General features: G+C 37.6%; 1 protein-coding gene across 7 annotated transcripts in view; it reads right to left on the bottom strand.

Annotated features, from left to right (window-relative positions):
• The window catches only part of FHIT (fragile histidine triad diadenosine triphosphatase), a 629655-nt gene that overhangs the window by 494514 nt on the left and 118069 nt on the right, over positions 1-17072 (bottom strand). For all 7 annotated transcript variants that reach the window (XM_030043304.1, XM_030043297.1, XM_030043303.1 and 4 more), the window contains one exon: positions 2843-2889. The gene's annotated coding sequence lies outside the window, so the exon portion shown is untranslated. The remainder of the gene's footprint in view (positions 1-2842; positions 2890-17072) is intronic.

Raw genomic sequence — 17072 nt, forward strand, 5'->3', positions numbered from 1 at the left:
CAATGTAAGTATAGAACTAACAAGTTATTAGCATGGCTTGTTGCAGCTAGTGAAAACATCCGCAAGTAGTACTTATATCACCTTCCAGCCCCTTTCCATGGGAAGGGGAAGGGGAAAGGGGGGAGTGGGGAGAGCATAACAAAAATAAACGACCTCCAAAACAAAAACAAACCAAAAAAAAAAAAAAAAAAATCATGTTGGAGGGGAGAAAGACCACACTATTCTCAGCATTCAACTATCTCTTTTTACCTCCTTTGGGGAGCAAGCTGGCTCTAACAGACTCAGTCTCTAGTGTCTGCCTCTTTCTCACTGTAATTGTAACGCTAGGATCAGGGATGACACATCTATTTGTTCCTCTCCGTCACTAAAATGAAAATGTCTCCTGCTATTTGGTCAGCTTTGAGTATCCCTCCGCTGGACAAGACCTCATTTCTCTAGAGTAAAGCATAGCTTATAGGGGGAAAACCAGAAGAAAAAAAGATTTATGGAAAAGGAAGAGGGTACAACTTTAAATTTCATTTCCCTTTTGCAAGTGACCTGTTTAAAAAAGGAAAAAATCTCAGTCACATTTAAGGAAGTAGAAATTCCTTGAACAAAGCACAAAATTAAAAAGCAACTTTTCCCCATCACCAAAAAGCAATAGTTACTTCCAAGAGGAGTCGATAACGACCATCCACAGCTTTAAACAAAGAAAAAGGGATGAATATCAACATATGTGATAGCTGCTGGTTATCAGAATGAATAATTTAGAACTCATTTACTAGGTATGTGTCTGCCAATACATCAATTGCTTGAGTTGCTCATTCCACAGCTAAACTAGTGCACAAGTAGCAATTTCAAAACAGTTTTTTACATAATGCTTAACAATTAATCAAAATGTATCCATTGCTTTTCAAATGAACCATTTTTCCTTTCACATTACACATTTAATAATGGGTTTATTCTTAAACTGACTGATGATAATTCTTTGTCTTCATAAAAATACAAATGGAAGCGGGAGAAGTTCGATATCCCACTCTCCTGCAGCATGTTCATTTTATGCCGCTCAGTGAGTCAAAGGGCAAACAAGTATCTCTGGATATTGTCTAGTTCATATTTTCACCCTACGGCACGATAAACCCAGGTCATTTCTGTATTAGTCATTTTACTCACCCAAGATGATCAAAGAACCTAAGAGCTGCAAGGTTGCCTGACAGAAGTTTTACCCTAACCTATTCATATTCATAATGGGAAGATTATTGAGTTTCTGATTCATTTGCATGCTTAACTAGCCTTGCTGTATTTCTTGTCTAACCTGAAACTTTGTTTAAATTTCAGTATGTTCTGTTTTAGCTGTTCTGTTTAGGCCTAGAAAAAAAAAAAAAAGACTATTTCCCCTCTTTGCAATGGTCATTTATGTTTTTGAAGACATAAGGGTTTTTTTGGTTTGGGTTTGGGGTTTTTTTGCTAAACAACCCCAACTCTCAGGAATTTGGAACCTGAGAAGTACTCAAGAAATGACAAATCAAGTGAGACTCCTCTTTAAGTATATCAGTTCTATATTAGCTAAGAAATTTATTTCCAGAGTGGGAACATAGCATACTTCCCCCCACCCCCAATAGCCAAGACCTTAGATGATTAATTGATGATACACCCAAAGCTTTGATACTTCAATACATTGTACTGCCAGACACATACTCTATCTCATGCTTTCTTGGATCATTTCCATTGTACTCCACTGCAATTTACCAAAACAAACCCAACCCTATCAAAGAGGGGTACCATAACAAGACCAATGAAACCCAAACGTAAGAACCTTCTTTGCTTCCCAAATTGGAAGTATCATGGTGGTTCCTTAAAGGAAGTGAAGAAAGTTTTATATTAAGATTTTTCTTTTAGCTTTAAAACCAGTGAGGCTTTTCTTCCCTGCAAAACTAACAATTCAGTATGGAAAGGTCTTGATTTCACTACATAATTTCTTCAGGGAATTACTATTAAGTTACCAGCTCACTAGCATGACCACTTGGGGTCCCATTATTGCCACATTCATTTGAATGGAAAAGACTGAAGTCTGGAGATATTCTGGCTTGACTAAACTTTAATTATAGAATTCTCATAGGCACACCAGCTGCACAGTTCAGCTCCCCAATAAACAACATTAGCTTGGTGAAGAATTAGAAGATGCAGAAGGCTACCAGCACGGAAAGCAGAGGAGAGCAGTAGAAGGTTTGTATTTGAGCATACCTCACAACATATTTCAGCAGAAAGTCAATCTCTTTTCAGAGATTAGGGTGTACAGCTGGGTACTCTGTTTACCAATGCCAAGCCTTTTGGCTTCATAAAATCTGCTGTTGTGATTGGATTAAAACATTTTTGCAAGAGATATAGAGGAATAAGCTCAATCGCAGATCATGAAATAACCGTCACCCCAGCTCTTTCTACTGGGGGTTGGACTCTCCAGCCTAATATCTTATTCAAACAAAAAGCCTTATACAGAGCCTGTGTACTGAGTAACTAAAGCTGTTTTGCATTAGTGGATCTATTGTAATCCTTCTGTTTCTTTCTACCACATTTTGATGCACAAGATTGTGCTCCCAGTTCAAAGACAAGGCATGTAGATTTAGACACTCACAGAGGTTCCTGTTACATGACTTATCTGTTTTGGGGTGTTTTTTTTTCCCCAAAGTGTTTCCCAACACTGCTTAAGTAGGTACTGAAACAGATACATGTCATGTGGATTTCGTTATTAATTTCTTTGTTCATTGCTCATGTTATTAATTTCCATTGTTCGTGTGAAGAGATCACTGATGGGTCTCGTCTCAGTGAACAGAGTAGTATGTTTATATGAGAAATACACACTTACATTATTAGGTTGCAGGAGGCCTCTTCTATGTATTACTCAATCTTTACCTGAAAGAAGAAAACATAACTTAGACATCTTTAATAGAGAAGGTCGCAAAATTATTCAGTGGAGAAATTCATCCATAAGTGCTCGTTGTGTGGGAAGACGTGTATTCTCCAAGGGAATCTTGCTGAACTTCTCAGAATAAAGCAGTTCGGTTTTGGGGAACTCAATTTCTATTTCACTTTTTTTTTTTCACGTAGTTACAAAAGTGTAGATTGCTTTACAGTACATACCTTCGCCACAAAACCATCAAAATATAAGATTTCAATAATCATTAACATTTAAAGCATCAATTATCAGGTACATGTTAAAATACCAGTTGCCAAAATGTCTATTTAGTAAATAGTATCGTAATTGGAAAGTATTACTATCAATACCATGTATTTTAGGAAAACCACTAAACACAAATTTTGCCATAAAGCAAAACTTTGACAAACCTAATGTTTCTTTGGCAAGAAGCTTCAACGTTGCGTCTTTTCATTCAGGTTTTCATCTAAGCCTCAGCCAAAAGATTATGAATTCTGAGTTTTAGTTAGATCTGCTCTTTAGAACGAGTCACAACTCTATCCTTACAGATAGCACAGCTAGAGCTAATCAATCTTCTGAAAGGGTTACATGAAATGACATTAACTTCCCACTACTATACAGTAAACCAAAGCATTGTCTGAAGAGAACAGAAAAGCAAAGGTATTTCTCATTTTTGTAGACTGTTAGGAGCTCCTTGTTAGGACGTATTTTAGCTACACAAGTATTTTAGCTCCAAGGATAAGAAAAAAATCCATACCATATAGCTCAGTGCAGAGGATGATTAGAGTGATTTTTGCAGTGTGCAAGGAAGGGACAATATGACCCTATGCATTTCACTCTCAATTACACTAGTGTATTATAGGAGAATGGAGATTAAACATTCCTGTCATGCACAAGATGTATGCAGCTGCCTCTTATTATCTGGTGAAGGTCATGAGTAAGGCCAAACCTATGACTGCATTCTAGCTAAGTAATTCAGCGGTCCCTTTTCCAAATCTGATTTGATAATGAGTTATTAGGAAATATGAGCCTGGGGTAAGAAATATGCTAATGTTTAGGAGACAAGTATATGCAACAACCCACACTGTTACTGTAAATTAGTGAAAAGAAGATTTCTCTAAGCGTAAGTACAAAGCCACCATGAACAGAATAAACCTAATGGGGCATTTTGTCAGTCTACAGAGCCTTTAACAACACTGGAAAGTGCTCTAAGTAGTGGTTTGTTGATTCTATTAAATCCCTCTATCCAGGTGCACACTTTGTGGGGCAGTCATTTCCTCATCAGTAACTTGTCTGTTGTTTTGTTGCCATCAATATGATTCACTGTCATCCAGTAAAATCCTTTTGGTTTCGTAAAAGTAACAAAAGCATCTATAGGGAGGAAATATTTTGTTCCAGAAATGCAATTCCAGTGTTTGGGATTCACTGTCGTTGAATCAGAAGAATGGAGAAATTAATACTTTGTTTTGTATTCTTCCAAAGCACCTCTCTTAAACATAAACAAAAAGTTAACAATGTGCACAGCATTAGGGATTATGGAAGGTTAACCATATGGGAAAGAAAAGCTTGAAGAAATACAAGTTCTGGTTGGTAGGGACACAGCATTTTAAAATATAAGGACTCCTTAAAGGTATACTTCACTGCTAATGACCACCGTAGGATGTTCACTCTAGTACTAGTACCCGGATTAGAATTGGCAGATGTCAGAGTTGACACCCAGAGTTTGGGTTTGGATACCTAACTGAAAATGCCCTGAAAAGACCACTTGGGACTGCTTTAATATCAGCTACTGGGAACACGGCCAGAGCAACATACTCAGTTGACAAGTTTCAGCAGTTTCTGAGCACCATGTCTAAACCTGGATCTGCACTAAGAGAAAAAAGTCTTCCTGAGATTGAGAAGGTAATAAAGCCACTTCCAAGGAAATAAGACTACACTAGTTCATGGATAATTGAATTTTAATAACTAACAATTCTGGGAAACCAAGTCTGGACAGAAGCAGCAAGAACCAATCATTCCAGTAGCAATCCTCAAAAAAAGGTCAAAACACTGGAACAGACTCCTTGAGACTGAGAGGATTCTTCAGGAATCCATCTTCAACATTACCTTTGACAGCATTAACAGTTAGAGCAGTTGTTTGCTTGTTTTTGACTCCTACCTTTACTTTTTGGTAGTTTAAGTAGTTAACAGTATAAGTGGCTAAGGATCAAGGAAGAATGGAGCCTCCTGTCCTAACTATTCTATGAACACAGAACAGTCCATATGCCCTGCCCTGAGGAGTCTCCATGGCCCAATGCTAGGGACCAATGCTGAGTCGCAAGTAGCTTTTAGTATTCACCACTGCCAAGCACAAGAGAAGGAAGATAAATGCTGATTCTCTCTTTCTCAGCTAGAAAGCGATATCTAATAAAGCCATTCAAACAGAAGGGGATCATTTTACAGGGTGCCAGGTCTCTGGAGAGATTACTGTGCACATTCTTTACTGTTTCAAGTGATAGTGTACCTTTGTTACAAAACTTAAAGCCTTCAGCTGATAGAACACGGAAGGATAAAATGCACTGCCACAAGCTTTCAGACCAACTTCACTTGAGCTATGAAACATCTATGGCTGCTTCCACTGGTATTCCAGGAATGAATAATTTGCCTTCCCCCCCCCCCCCCCCGCCCCATTTCCATTCATGGCTAGCTGATTTAATACTGCTCTTTCAAAAGTCATTATAATTATAGAATCCAAGCTGTTAAAAAGAAGTCTTAATTAAAAAAAATTTTAAAAAGTCATTCTCGCCACATGAAAGCAAACACCAAAAAATATTTTGTCTTCCTTACCAATACCATTAAAAACCTTCTAATCTTTATCCTGCAAAAAAGCATACCCATATTTTTCCAGCTAAGCAATTTGACAGCATCAAGGCAACTTTGGAGGCCAACTTAGATATGATACACACACACACACACACACACACACATATAGTGTGTGTGTATAAACAGTAGTTTTCAAGCCAACACTTTGAAGAGACAAATATTAACAAAAAGCCTAGTCATCTACTAATTAAAAAACTTTATACTTGAACATATTTCAGGTATGTTTTAGAACTACACTAATATTAGTTATTTGACCTTCCTTGACATCACACACATTTGTTACTCAGCGTATGTCTCAGAATCATTATTTAAGACTAAAGCTGACAGACACATGAAAGATACTTAAAAATAACTGTCAAAGGTTAAAGGCAGGATTTCAGCTCATTATATTAAAACTCCATTGGTACTCAGTTTTATGAATTTTTATTCTTTGGCGTGGCTTCAAGGCCCACCACTTTGATTCTTTGGAATAAAAAACACATGATTTAAAACCCAAAGGTATAGGCTCAGGTTTACAGCACAGAACCCAGGACAGCCTTTTAAACAAGGAGCAGCAAGAAACTTGATTACTTTGGTGGGTTTTTCATTATCATCTAAAGCAATAGATTAGTAATTATCATTAATTACCATGTTTCTATGAGGATGAAGATGACTCAAATAAAAAGTACAGAAAAATCAAAGCAGAAAGTACAAATTTTATATACCTATCAGGAAGTTTTTAGGTGGATTTGGCATTTGAAATGTTGAAGAGCAGAGGAGACATTCATTTATCAGGGTGTATGGGTTTTTTTCCTAAATTTGTCATCTCAGCAAGTTACTAAGACCACTGGAATAAAGACTGTATCTTCTCTAGTAAGGGTTTCATATATATTTATAAGCTGTTACATAAGCATGTCCACATAATGGGACTAAGCATATTCCATCATTTAAAAAAAAAAAATGCAGTAACAAGAAGGATTTGTTTGTTCAAAGTATTACAGATTTTAAAAATTAACATCTATAGTTTCATCCTTGGACACATCCATAACACTAAGGTTTATACTCCAGCCAATGATTTATAGTAAGATATATTCCATATCTGGGATATCTTAATTTCAATGTGGACGGATTTTCATTAACAGTGACATTGGTGCATCCTATTTTATTAAGTCCTAGCAAGAATGAATACAGCTCCACAACACTGAGAAACATTGTTCAGAAGTATGAGACAGGAGCCTAAAGGCTAAAAGCTATCCTCAAAGCCTGTCATGCTACCTGCCACAGAAATTTTTTTTTACTGATATATGAAGTATTTCATAATGAATTCCAGTCTTTTGAACTTGTCTCTAATTTAATACTACATCTTGCATCAAAAATCTCAACCAAAATACTGCCAGTATCTACAACAGAACCTTCTTCCCACCCCAGACAGACATTCCTAACTGTGAGGAGGGAGCAAACATAAGTTATCAAACCCATCTAGGACACTTATTCAGTCCATCACCTATATGCACAGCAAATGTGTCACCTAGAAGGTTTAAATTTAGCCATGGAGATCTTTCAGTGTTATTCCTGAGAAAAGGCTGACAACTGTAGCTTGCTCTGAGAAAATCAAAATCCAAAGACTACTTACAGAGGCAGTTTTACTGTATGCTTTACTCATTCTGTTAGTCACAGAGTTTGCTTTTTTATGAAGATATGCAAAACTAGATTCTTCTAATGAAGCACTAGCAAGCTGACAACACTTGAAATTGCTTTTACTCTGTAAAGTCAAATGGGAGTATTTAACATTTTTCTGTAATTGCTAAACCAAAAGCTAATCATAGACACCTGTGACAGCTAATGGGTCTGCATTAGTTAAGCTACTCTGACAGGATTTAACTTTCATTTCTGTTCGGGTGATGTCCACAAGTCATTAAAGGAGAGAATTAGCTGCAGAGTATCCAAGCAATACAGTGCAATTCAGGGATGAGAGCTGCTTAATAACTCTAAAAAAATAAAAAAATAAAATTAAAAAAAAATCCCCTTCAGTTTCTTGTAAGATCACTTTGCCTATATGTTATACCTACAAAAACCTTAGCAGCAGATAAGGGTTTGGGCATTTAAGATTACTACCCAGCATGCTGACCAACACCTAATTTCTGTGCTTCCATACTCCCACCTATTTGTCCATACTGATAGTTTCCAGCCTTCCATTTAAAGGCCTTAAGCTTTCTGGATCAGAGAATTTTTTCCCTGTAGGTCAGTAAGGCAGCTCTCAAAGTGGGTCCTGGTTTGCAGCTTGATTACTCAGTGCTACAGTAATTCAATGTATGACTTGTCAAACCTGTATCTAACATGTGAAAAATGAAAATACATTAAGAAATTCAAACACTTGTAAAGTTCGACCATTGTGTGGGAGTGAGATGAGCTTAGACGGAGTTGAAAACACAGGTTAGTTACTTGAAAACTGAAGTTCTTAATTTTTTAAAATCCTTATGCACAAGCCTTAAAGTGGCAGCTGCTAATACAAGTCATTTAAAAGCAGTTTCCACTAGAGCGGACTTTAGAACGGATGCTTTATTTAACAGCTACCGCCACAGTTTGGTGACATTAAAAAGCCAAATAAAAAACAACACAACAACAAAAACAACAACAAAACCCACCACAATCATGCGAGAAAAGCATAAAGAAATAAAGTAGCGAGTAATTTTTGTAATAGCAAAAGATTTTAGTGAGGTGCTTGAGATTTTTTTAAACAGTATCTCATGCAGTTGAATTCCAGACTACTAGTAAATGGGACTCACTGGGCTAACAGCATGCTGAGTCTACGGAAGGAGAAAAATGCCAAGAGGATATATAAAGACATTGAATGTAATTTACATTCTGCTGAATTTAGTGTCTGCCAAGTCTAGTATACTGCTTGAAATGTTGTGTTTATCAGACATCTGGGTAAAATTTAGGAAAGCTGGGAGATACAGAAATTTCAAAACCATTTGGAAGAACCTCATACTAGTTCATTGTCATGCTTCAGGATAGGTCTTTTTATAACACAATAACTATATGGTCACTATGAAACCATCCTAAAAATCTGATTCTTGAAGATAATACAAAAACTTTTTAGAACCGAGTGTTTAAGGAATGTCAGAAGGACAGGAATATCAAAACACTTAGGTTTGGAAGACAGTCTGTATCCAGAACCTTTACACCTAAGATTTAGAGAGGTCTACAGGACCAAAAAAAAATATATTTTCTGCCTCAATAGTTTTTCCAGTATTATCTCCACACCCCACACCCCCCCCCCAGCATTTTTTAAAATTCTTTCATGGGAAGATAAAGATCTCTTGAAAACTGTTGACAAATCTGGGAGTTGTTGCAATATTCAATTGTGCATTCTTTAAGGTACACAGCTTGTGCTGAACAGTGAATACTGAACAAGAATGCAGCAAATTTGCAAAAATTGTCACCATTAATTAGAAAGACAGTGAACTGGTCTGATCCTTGCCTTGATCATGGCACAGCTATTTTAAATTTTTATCTAAAATTCTTGCATTTCAGAAGTTTCCGTGAAGAAAAGCCAACAGCACAAAAAAGCCCACTGAATTTATAGTATTCATTTGTGAGAATGATGTAAAGCTTGGCTGTGAAAACAACCAGCTTTTCTCTTGTTTATAGTAAGGCGGGACTTAGCTTGCACTTCTCAGACCATTATTTTTCCTAATAGGCAGGATATCAAACTGCAGCATTTACAAGGAGACCATACCTGGGGAAGAACATTTGCTCCAAAAAGTAGACAGACAACTAAAGGAGACATACTTGTAATCCCAGATTTGCTGCAAGCCCAATAGCCAGGGAAGACAGTAAACCAAAGAAAAATAAAAGACATGAAAGATTCATCACCTTGAGACATATCCATGCCCTATTTTCTCATCTTCCCCCAGTTTTGGGGGCATGTCTTGCTTCTCACATGAAATGCCTGGAATTCCATTCACCCTCCTTAAAATAGTTCCCCTAGCTATTCTCTCACCATCTTTATGCACCTTTTTTAGAAAAAGACAAAAAGCACCATCACCAAAAAAAACAACAAAAAAACCAACAACAACAACAAAAAAAAACCAAACCAAATCCCAAACCCACAAAAAAACCCCAAACAAACCAACCAACCCACCAAAAAAAAACCCAAACCCAAACCCCACACAATGCATCCCTGAGCATACACAGCCAATGCAGGAAACAGCTTCCCACCCACGACTTTGTAGGCTGAACTTTGAACCTATAGCTCCCAGGAGTCCTGCTGAGTCTAGCTCAGTAAAATAAATAAGTAGCTGCTATACCTCAGCTAGCAGAGAGAAATGTGAATTTTAAAACAAGACTAATGCTCAGAATCCTAGCCAAATAAGGCAAAAACTTCAACGAGTCACATTCTCCTGTACTTAGGATGGTTTCCAGTAAGTCCAGAGCCAGGTATTAAAAACACCTGACAGTGCTGATGGCTTGCATTCACCAGAAGAGAAACTAAGATTAGAATCAGCTAAAAGGAACCAGGCTAAGCCCAACAAAACCTTTATGTTTCAACAAATATTTGCCAAAAGGCTACAACTGAAGGGTCCAGTTAATAACTTGAGCTGATAACTTCACAGACATACAGCTTATGTCAGCATGTGGTCCCACATCCACTACTCTAACCCCATTCCTGCAACTACCTAATGGATTTTCACTTTCATGCATTTTTTTTTTCCTGAATAAACCTTTCTTAGCTAAGAGCATGTCTTGGCTACACCAGAGATTTTGGACTGCATTTTACCACACACTATAAAGTAGGAAACACACTTTTGGCCTCTATGTAAAATCGAAGGCTCTACAGAAACCCCAAGGTCTCAAATACATTCTTCAGCCAGTTCCCTCCCAGAGCAGGCTGCTGCTGCCCTGATGGTTTTCAATTTCACTTGGGAATAAGCCATAAAATATTCAGGAAAGAAGCATCTAGAAATGTCCATTATATTTTTCATGCTTATCAGGGGAGGTTTCTTCTCTGGTTAAGAGAATAATTTCAAGCAAAGGTTAATTATGCACTAGCTTTCTAAGAGCCTATAAAGGATTTACAGGAGGTTGTTTGCAACATGTGCACGCCTGCAAAAAACTTCAGATTGATAGCTGCCTTATGCGGAGTTAGTTTACCTATTTTTTCCTTATTCCCCTTATAATTGAAAAAAAAAAAAAAAAAAAAAAGCAGAAAACCTAGTGTTCTGCAATCTAAATTCATGAACTAAACCATACATAGCAATGAATTGCAGATCTCCTAGAATCAGTGGCAAAGCTTCTGTTAACTTCAAAGCAGCCCAGATTTGTCCAAAAGGAATGCAATAAAAGAATGACATCTGAGGTTCTCAAGGTTAGGTAGAAAATATGAACAAAGGGGAAAAGTTCTTTTACCAGCAGCTCTCTGGAGCTTTCCCTTAGAACCATTGTTACAACCTGTGTTCATCCACCTAAGGAGCCTGAGGCAGTGACCTGCTGGCAGCCATACACAGAATTTGCTTCAATCCTAGAAGCAACTCCACCCAACTTGACTAGTCAATACTAGTTATTGATAGGTGAATAGGCAGCCTAGATACCATTTTCTTCTTAAGTTTGTGAATTTTCAGCATTTCAAAACAAATACTAGTAAAGGTTATCAAAGGCCTGCCTCATTACTGGAAACAGACTAAAATTTTTCAAGGGATAAATTACTCTTTTTTATAAATATTCACAGCAACAGAAGACGATGACAAAAAAGTTACTGACAAACTGAATACACCACAGGTATCTTCCAGGTACCACATCCACCATGTGTATATTTTTAAATGCTGTATGTGCATAATTATGTTACAAGCCATAATGGCACTACAGAGACAGTTAGGTACAAATCACAAATAAAATCATGGTTCAAAACTGCATCAATACAAGAACTGCTCCAGCAGAGCTCACAGTAACCTATATGCAAAGGAGAAGTTCAGAACAGAGTAGACAGATAAATATCTGTATGTGCATTAAAAAGCTGTAACATTAGTTAAGCATTTACGAGCTAAATAACAGGTCCATGCTTTGAGTTTGGATTAACAATAAAACTAACCCCATGCAACATAAATGTTACAAAAAAGCAGCCAATGTAAAATTCACGTTTTGCCTTTTTGCCAGATGATAAAAATGATTCCCCACATGGAAATTAGATTCTTCAAAGCTACCATACTGAATCATTTAATTTGTCTAAGTACTCCTAATGCAGTTGCACACTGCAATGAGCATTTGAATTTTAGATGAAGTAAATGAAGGGCAAGGTATTTCTTCATGCACACAGTTAGAAAGACTACTTAATAGCAGGACGCTGCACAGCTTATAGAGACAGACAGTAACTCAGTGCAACTTCATCTAGCCATCCGAAGGATGGGTGTATCTTTCACCAATATTGTTTTTACTTAAATATTTAAATTGTATCCCTCCTATACGTTAACAGTGTCTCGTAGCTACTGCATGGAACTAACCTGGTATAGGATAGCTACAATTTCTACTTTGATTCACTGCCATTCAAACTTCTACCACCTTACCATCATTCTAACTTTTAAAGGTCTGTTTAAATAAATTTGTTTTGTTGATTGGTCAGGGCAGGCCTTCCAACTGTAAAGTCTAAAATTTAAACACAGAAAGTTTAGACAGAAGTTAAGCAATCTTAAAGCCTTAATAGATCTTACTAGTCTTAAACTGTTTATTGCATATTTACTAACCCTGAGCAGCTCAGGCATGGCTGAAATAATTTTACCTGTACTTTGTATTCCATTTTAAGAAAAAATAATACTAATGGAAGAGCAGAAGTAAAGTCTAGGGAAAAGGTTTCTAAATTATATCATGAAGCATTTATTAATAGCCTGAGTTCTTGTTACCCTTTGTTGCCAACAATTAAAAGTAAAATAGCCTATTAATGCTACTAATCATAGATCATGCAGGCACTCATCTCTGACCTAGAGACATAATAATACTACAAAAAAGTAGTGCCACCTTCAGTACTTCAGCTAATTAAGAGTGAATGCAGAGATCAGTTCAGTGAAAACCGAGTCCTCCATCTCTTTCTGGAGAAAGAAAGATCACCTATTAGATTTAAGTGGTCAGAAACACACTGCCAGCAAAAGGAAATAAATGGAAAACATCATCAGACAGATGAAAGAGTAGTAGGGAGGGGAGAGAAATTTCTAGTCTGAGGAGTCGAGTAGAACATACTTAATATCCATTTGGCATCTTCTTTCCCCAACCCTCATGTTGCCATAAGCATGATCTTACTAAGTTTCAGCAAAGAACTCAGTCCTAGGTTAATTACCTACAGCCTGGCAGGTCTGTAGGCACTTTATGATCCTCACATGGTAATGTGCACTCATATGTTCAGTAATGCCATCCCAATCATTAGGCAGATGGGGGGCCACTGGCAGTTTTCCATAGGCATCAGAAGCATGCATGTGGCTACTACAGAGGTCCGACTCTACAGTCCCACAGAGCTAGAATGGCTCTAATCCATGAAAAGGATGAGAAACAGCTAAACAGAGATTAAACATCTGCACACTATGCAAGTGCACTTTGTCCCAGGTACAGTTACATATCTTGGAAAAGGCTCAGTGGATAGGCTAGGCTAGCATTAAATATTTTAGCACTAAATCTTTCAGAAGCGGTCTGATTGTTTGAATGACTGTTTCTTGTCCTACTTCACCATTTAAGAACTGCATAGGATAAGTTAGCAAGTTGCCCGATTTCCCTGACAACTAAACACAGAACAGTTTACTGGCACTACCAAGACTAGATAGGAAAAGATTTTTAAGAATCTGCAATGCACCTGAAGAGCCCAAACCCTCTAATACAGGGTTTCAAGTCTACTACCAGTAAGCTTCAGTCAGAAGAACTGAAGTTATATTTGCTAGCACTGTAAGACAAGCTGTCACTTTGTCAAATGATTTCTTACCAAAACTGACTGCAAGCATAAAGCATTAACATAATTTATTAGAACAATTAGAATGCTTCCTTGTTGTCTTCTAATTAGATTATTCCTTGCACTGGTAATTACATCAGACAAGAAAAGAATAATAGCTTCAGATTTCTAAAATCATCTGTAGAGTACGTGAGGAGAGAATGATCAATAATGCTAATCTACTGGAACACAAATTCCCAGAAAGAGATATTTTATCATAAGTGATTCTTTAAATAATCAGTCTTATTTCTCAAAGTCCACATTACTCTCACGCGTACTTAAAAAAGCACAAACACAAGGGAATAGGCACTGAAATAACCATCAAAAACACTGAATGATAACTGTACTTGAGGGCTTCTAGGTGAAGAGCACATTACCATCTTCTCCCACTGACCACAAAGGAGAGCTGTCATTACATTATCTTTATACAGACAAAGGGAAGAAGAAACTGGTGCAGAACACCATTCCTCCCCTGCATATCCAACTCCAGAGATGTTCCAAAACACCTGAACACTGCTAATATCTAAAAAGAGTTAATAGCATATCTTTTCAATTATTTTCTAGTGGGAATGCCATCAACTAGAACAGAAAACTCATCACCCACACGGTCTTTTCTTTACCATTGCCAAACTCCTCTGAACTTTGTTAGCACTCTGCATTGACTATGGCAATCAAAGTTGCCCTGAACTTTAAGAATCATTAAATATTTTACAGCTAGGAAAAAAACAGTAGGAAGGAAAGCGGGGGAGGATGCAAAAACACAGAATGAAAACCAGCAAAAACAGGAGAACAAACATGAATAAAAGGTCCAAAAGCAGAGCACAAAAAAAGATAGCATCAGATTTCTCCACATTAATGGAAGTAACCCTACAGCTGAAGGACACCTCATAGAGCAAAAAGGCAGAGTAGTGTCAACTTTTATTATATCCCTGGTCCTTCCTTTTCCTACCAACATGAAACATGTAAGCAAATTGTAATGTCAGTGTTGGTTGGTTAATTTAACATCACAAGCTGCGAAGGAGGTTAAGCACACCATTGTTAGGATTGTACTTCAGAAACAGGTGACGTGAAATTTTACATCTGCTACATTCCATCCTTCAAGCCATCCCACTTGCTCCAAGAGATTCAGATTAGGGGAATACTCCAAATTTTTAATAGTTTTCCCCTATAAATATCCTACATTTTTTCTGCAATTCTGCAAAATCCTTGGGGAGGTTTTTGTTGCTTGCACATTTCACCCACTTCACTATTAGCTTTGGGTGAGAGGAAGGGAAAGGCAAAACAGTTTGTAGCACCTCTACCCCAAAGAAGTCTCTGGACACTACTGAAATCTAGAGCCTTTAAAAAGCCATCAGCCCAGCGAATGAGAAATCACTCATGAGAAGAACCTAGGGTCTAATGAGGGCACAATAATCTTCTAATAAAATTTACATCATGTAAAATAAGGAATGGGAAATAACATTGGACCAAGGAAAAGCAAACTAGCAGCCAAAAAGCTAATGAAGCAAACTAGAAGAATACCAGAATTAAAACTGGAATTTAGAAGACAAGGAAAAAGCTTACTGAACTTAGGTAAGTCACATAAGTTTAAAAGTAAAAATATAGCTAGGGAAGAGACAGGAGAAAAAAGTGAACAGATGAAAGTGATTACTAAGCATTTTAGTGAACTTCACCTGGGGTTGATTTCATTACACCTCTGTATAGGATCATAGAATTTATGGTAGCAGATACCACAATGCAACAGAAAGTTCTGCCACCCCTCTTGAAACTTTTATTTCACCTAAAATGGAGATAAAGGCTGTAGACCATTTGAACACTAGACAGTATTTTGTTAAGCTTCTTTAAATCGTTCATTTTAGGAAGTATGAAAAAAAGGAAAAGCTTTTTTTCAGAAGATTAAAAACTTCCAGTTTATTTTCTCTAAGCCAAGTTTTATACCTTGATTAATGGGAATCAAATCTACACTGATTGACAGTATCTAGCTAGATACCTTCCTCAACAGAATCTGAGGTCAATATACTTCATTCCCATTATTTGTTCTTATATATCTATTCTAGGATCTTCAGAGTTTTGCAAATCTCAGACTTGTCACCACATGGTTGTACTTTCCCAGCTAAGATAATCAAGTGGTCCAAAGGAAAGAGCTCTTTGAGCAACCTGAAGCATATTTAGCCCTTGTCTAAACCAAGACAAAAACTTCGTGGAAATACATAATTCATACCATACACTCCCCGCTTGGTCCTCCTTTTGCAGAGATCATATCTCAAGCTAAACTCAAATAGAATTTTTTTCCAGATAAACCCAGAAATTCAAAAAACAAATAGTTTCCACACCACAACTTCTACACAAATCACACTCATCTTTTACCCAGAAAAGTGTCTGGAGAACTTCTGGAGAAATAAGAAAACAGCACCCATGCCCTGCTAAAACTTAAGTCTGGGCCAAAACTTTAATATTCTATGGTTTCCCAACACAGCGCAAGGCTTAATCCATCAAGCTTAAAAAATGGACATACAATCTCTCCGGGATAAGTCTGAATTCATTTGAAAGCTTCACCTGGCACTCAGCTGTTCATTTATGACTTTTATACTTAGAAATGAGAAATAATATATGCAAATGATAAATGCAGCACAAATCCCTCAAACTTCCCTTTCTCACACAACAAGGCTCTCAAGTTTCGATAACAGACCTCCTAGTGGGAAGGAGGCACAATATGTAAGTGTCATGGTTTAACCCCAGCCAGCAACTAAGCACCACACAGCAGCTCACCCACTCCCCCCTGGTGGGATAGGGGAAAGAATCAGAAGAGTAAAACTGAGAAAACTCGTGGATTGAGATAAAGACAGTTTAATAGGTAAAGCAAAAGCTAAATAAGGCATCTGCTACTTCCCATGGGCAGGCAGGTGTTCATCCATCCCCAGGAAAGCAGGGAACACAAACACCATCACTCCAAACGTCCCCCCTTCCTTCTTCTTCCCCAGCTTTACATGCTGAGCATGACCCCATATGGTCTGGAATATCCCTCGGGTCAGTCGGGGTCAGCTGTCCCGGCTGTGCCCCCTCCCAACTCCTTGTGCCCCCCCAGCCTCCTCGCTGGTGGGGTGGTGGGAGAAGCAGAAAAGGCCTTGACTCTGGGTAAGCACTGCTCAGCAGTAACTGAAACATCCCTGAATTATCAACACTGTTTTCAGCACAAATCCAAAACACAGACCCATACCAGCTACTGTGAAAAAAATTAACTCTACCCCAGCCAAAACCAGCACAATAAGATATAGGCCTACACAAAGACATGCTTATACGCACATTTCCTTCCTTACTGTGGGATTAACCACTGGATCCACACAACTTGTAGGC

This window comes from Aquila chrysaetos, chromosome 20 (assembly GCF_900496995.4).
Source record: "Aquila chrysaetos chrysaetos chromosome 20, bAquChr1.4, whole genome shotgun sequence".
Lineage (NCBI taxonomy): Eukaryota > Metazoa > Chordata > Aves > Accipitriformes > Accipitridae > Aquila > Aquila chrysaetos.